The 5181-nt window shown below is 41.1% G+C and overlaps 1 long non-coding RNA gene across 2 annotated transcripts in view; it reads left to right on the top strand.

The window, feature by feature from the left end:
* Positions 1-4038: 4038 nt before the first annotated feature.
* LOC134477610 (uncharacterized) overlaps positions 4039-5181 on the top strand; it is a 38128-nt gene continuing 36985 nt past the window's right edge. For both annotated transcript variants that reach the window (XR_010049643.1, XR_010049642.1), the window contains exon 1: positions 4039-4130. This is a non-coding gene — a long non-coding RNA (uncharacterized LOC134477610). The remainder of the gene's footprint in view (positions 4131-5181) is intronic.

Here is a 5181-nt window from a genome sequence, read left to right as displayed (position 1 = left end):
TCACTGTCCCATCAGGTCAGCCTATCCTTCAGGGAAAGGCGTGGCTAAACTCTTTCAGAGAAATAGGTTACAAGTGTTCTGGCTATTTTAGCAACTGAGACTCTTGGAAAAGGTAACCAGAAGGGGGTGAGACACGCGCTGTATGCAGACTTTTGCCAAGAGCTAAAGGTCAACCACAGGAAGCTCAGGCAGGAGGAATCACAAGCACACCAAGGAAGTTATTCAACTCAGAACCCCCAGCTCAGAGAAATGGCTTGTGCCTGAACCGCGCCATCATTCCCCTCTGTGCTGCCATTTCCCCCAGCAAAGAGTCGCAAAGAATGTTTATATTTAAGCACACAAGAGTAAGGAAAAGAAAGCGGAAATGTGCTCAGCGCTAAGGAATGTAGGCTGAAGAAGCAACTTCAGATGCAGCCTGGAAAGAGTAATTTTAAAACCTGGACCAGGCTTTCTGTAAAGTCTAGGCTAACCAGCACCCCTGTATCCCTCCCCTCACCTCTGACCACACACCTGTCTCTTCAGCCCCTGCTGCCACCTCTCAGCCTCCCTGGGCTCTGAGGCCTTCAGGGAATTCTAATCCTGATGGTTCTCTCAGAGTAAACTCTGCATCTCTGTTCTCTTTAAGAATTCCTTATCTTTCTGTACCCTTTGTTGCTCTTAGAATTCCTTCCACCCAACCAGCAACTTGATAGTGTGCTATCGTATATTTGCTCTTGGCTTTGCCTGTGTATTTCTCTTCCCAAACCGAGTATTACATATGTGAGAAACTAATCATCAGCTCGCTTAAATCAAGGATGGGGCTCGGTTTTCAGTTCTCTTCCTCTTTCTCCGCATTGCTTTCTTTAGTCGATGTTCCAAAGACTGGTTAACTAATTAGCTGTTTTTCTATGAGTCTCCAGTGCTTTGGGGATGATGATTGACCAGGGCCCTTTAGTTACATGGTGCAGAAACTCAAAGAATCTCAAGGAAAAAGAAAATTAAGAGTGTAATGAAAACCATTTGCAAGCTATCTGGCTTGGCCTTAGGAACCTAAAAATCATGACGGAGCTTAGTTTGCTTTCTCTAGTCCTTTGCAGGGCTGGTGCCACTTGTCTACAAACCAGCTATTCTCTTTGCTCCACCACGTGACGCGGCTCCATTCCTCCATTAAAATGGTGGCATCTGCACCTGAGCGCGTGCCAGTTACTGACTGTCCCCGCTAAGTGGTGTTGGTGGGCCAAAGTCGAAGGAGATGTGTGCGGTGGTAACACTGCTTCTGGCAGGAAGTTAGGTGGGGCAGGCGCGTTGTCTTGCAACTGCTGAACCTTCACAAGCCAACCTAGAGATCTGCAGGTTACAGAGCCAAAGAGAGAGGGTTCTCTCTTGAAGGGTCCCAAGGCTCTGCTACTGCGGCCTGGACCCTTCCTGCTTCTCCAACGTGGCTGGTCAGGGGACACAGCAGGAAGCATCCGGAACTCAAAGTCAAAGGACACAAGTTGCTGCCCTGTTTGCTGTCAAAAATTTGTGTGATAGGCAGGCAAAGAAACTCACAAATCAGTGTAGGTATGTAAGCCAAGATAATAATATCTGTCCTATCTGAGGTTGAGAAATTTAAATCATAACTTACTTCATACTGAGTTCTGACTTTGAAAAATATGCCTATGTACTCCTGGCTCAATTTACAAAGAAACTTTGAAAATAGTGGTTATTTCCCTTATTTGTAACCTTGATACTGTAACTCCCTTATCCCTCATCCTATCATAAGGTAAAAGATGGAGATCAATTTTATTTAAAATTCTACTAGAATCCTGGGGAATACCGTGAGTAAAAAAAAAATAATAATAATTACAATAATTAGAAAGGAAAAAGATAAATCTGTTTTTATTATTTGCAGATAATGTGATAACCCATTATAAAAAAATTAAAAATCAATATAAATTACTAGAATTACTTTTAAGAGTAGGAAAATTTATTGGGAAATAGACATGGGGCATAGAAATATATCCTGAGGGCTAAGAAATGTCCCAAATGGGTGGACCCTAGCAAAACATTTGAACACAACATCAATAGAAAAATTAAATTCATTTCTAATTAGTGACGGTTATAACAAGAAGTTTAAAAGATTTTGACCAAAATGCCATTAAAAAAACATGAAGTACCTAGGAATAAATCCAACAAAATAAGTACGTGATATTCATGGAAAAATTATAAAATTTTATTGAAACATATTAAAGAAGATCCAAATAAATGGAGAAATACACCACTTTATGGATCACGGTCCTCAACATTGTAAAGATATCATTTCTTTCCAAATTGATTCATAGACTCAGTAAAATTCCAATTAAAATCCCAATAGGTTTTTTGCAAAACTTGACAAGCAGGCTCTAAAATTTATACGACAGTGCCAACGGCGAAGAGTAGCTACTCTTTAAAAAATAAGGTGGGAGGACTTGCTCCATCAGATATTAATATTTATTATAAAGCTATAGTAATTAAGACACTGTGGATCTGGCACCAGGACTGACACATGGACCAACGGACTGGAGTGGAGGGGCCATGAATAGACTCTTACCTTTATGCATATTTGATATGTGGCAGAACTAATAGCTCAGATCAACGGGCAAAGAGATAGGCTTTCAATAAACAGTGTGAAGGTAATTGAGTATTCATAAGGAGGAAAATAGAGTTAGACACTCACTTTGCACTACACACAAAAATCAACTAAGGCTTATTAACAAAGCATACACGAAGGGCAAAACTAAAGATTTAGAAGGTAATACAGCAGATGTCTTCCTAACCTTTGGTGAAGGGAAAGATTTCTTAAATCAGATATAAAATCCACTAATTGTAAATGAAAGATTCATAAATTTGAATATATGACAGTAACAATGTCTGTTCCAAAGACAGTTTAAGAGTCTGAAGAGACAATCCACAGAATGAGAAATGATATTAGAACACGTAAAACTGACAAAGTACCGGGGATCCAGAATTTATAAGAACTGCTGTGAATCAAAATGAAGATACAGGAGAAAACAAAAGACCTGAGCAGACCCGTTACAATAGAGGCATTCCAAAAGACCAAGAAACCTATTTTTCATCAGAGAAAGGCAAATTAAACCACCATAAGATACAATGACACAGCCACCAAACTGCCAGAACTGACATCTGGGCACCACCAAGGGAACTGACCAACAGACATGCTGCTGTCCTTACAGTGGACATACAAATGGGTTCCCCATTCTGCAAAATAGCCTGGCATTAAGTAGAGGACTTGTATTTTTGATAGTCCAAGTCCACTGACTGCACTTCTAGGTATACAGCAGAGAAAATCTGATGTGTCAATGCAATGCACACGCTATGCGTACACGTTCTTGGAAGCATTGCTTAGAATAGCCTCAGTATACTGAACAAGAAACAGCCTAAGTGCCCAGTGTTATGGTTTACATCATGAAGATGCCCTGTTCGTAAGTGAGACTTTCAAAAGGTTACTGAGTCCTGGGGGTGATGTATCTGACTTCTTATTAGGAGATGCCGGTCCCTGGGGTGTATCTGGAAGAGTATCTCTCTCCCAGGTTCCTCCTCTAGCAATTCTTTCTGATGACCACGATGTGAGCAGCTTTTTTCCACCACCCCCTCTGCTAGGCTGCTTTCTGCCTTGTGACCTGTGGACTACGGACTGAAAACTTGAGCCAAAATAAATCTCTCCTCTGCTAAGTTGTGGGTGTCAGGTGTTGTGCCTGCGTAACAAGAGAGATACTCTGATTAAGATACTCGGAAACAGGAGAATAAATAAATAAACTGGAATATACAGCAATGGCAATAAACAGATTGCAGTTATAGCCATTAATGTGAATGGTTCTCTAAATGATGTAAGATGAAAGAAGCAAATTACAAAGATGTTTTTATTCCTTGTATATAAAGTTCAAAACAGATTGAACTGTATTATTTAGTGATCCTTAAATGGATGAAAGAAGAAAATCGATAGAATGATTAGTTCTGACGTCAGTGTTCGTCTCAGGGTAGAGGTCAGAGGGACAAAGTCGGGGTGCTAGTTTATATCCAGGATGTTCTTCAAGGGCTCATGTGTTAAAAGTTTGGTCCCCGCTTGGAGACACGGTGGAAACTTCAGGAGGTGGACCTACTTGAGAGAAGTAAGTCATCAGCACTGCTTTTGAAGGGTGTCTTCCATCTGCAATTCTTCCCCCTCTCCTTCCTCTTCTTGGCCCCGTGATGTGAAGAGCTTTGCTCTTCTGTGCCCTCCCTGCCACTGAGGTCCTGCCCACCACAGGCCCAGGAGCGTCAGAGCCCAGTGACTATGCACTGAAACCTCTGCAGCTGTGAACCAAAACAAATCTTTCCCCCTTTAAATTGACTTTCTCAGGTATTTTGTCACAGCAATGGAAAACCGATTAACACAGTGAGACTGCACACAGGCCAGAGAACAGAAGGACTTCTAAGACTCAGCCAATAGGTCTTCATGTAAATGTTTTATGAAGTTTTCTGCACTATGTAATATATCTCACAATCTTTTAAATGCAGTAACTTGATACAAATACAGGTTTAGAGACCAAGGGTATCTGATAACGATATAATTCTCTCGAAGTTTCGTCTCTGTGGCAGAATGTAAAGTGTTTCTTTAGTTTTACGCAATAGGGTTAAACCATCCAGTAGTATTGAAGGGCAATTATCTCCACAAAAGTGGGGTAAGTGTGCAGGGAAATAGTACAGAGGTGGTTGTTACAGGGATTGTCTACAGAGCCTCTTCCCGGTTCTCTGTTCAAATTAGACTCCATGCTAGGTGGAAGCCTCCAAGTCAGAATTCCAAGCCAGAGCCAAATTAAGCAACTTCTGGAGTTGGAAGAACCAGCAATTTGGGAGCCTTTCATGTGGTGTGTAATTAATAATAAATAAACAAATTACAACCAAAATGATAACTCATCAAATTTGATATGGTCCCACCTGGGCTAACTTAGATTTTAATGAATGCATTTGATGAGTTCAGGGATGACTAGTTAGAGACTTAACTGAAAGAGATAGGGAACCCCTCCCTCCTTGATGTCCCTTCAGACCACAGGGGGAGGCACTGTTTATTCACAGAGCTTTGGGTTTTAAACCCCACATTCATAAAGATGCTGACTCAGCTGGAAACTCTAGTTATCCAGTTATCTGTTAATCAACACTTACTCATCTCAAACTTTTAAA

This window comes from Cavia porcellus, unplaced genomic scaffold, assembly GCF_034190915.1.
Source record: "Cavia porcellus strain 051 isolate PalLab524CR breed Dunkin Hartley unplaced genomic scaffold, mCavPor4.1 scaffold_9, whole genome shotgun sequence".
NCBI lineage: Eukaryota > Metazoa > Chordata > Mammalia > Rodentia > Caviidae > Cavia > Cavia porcellus.
This window is presented reverse-complemented; position numbering and strand designations above follow the sequence as displayed.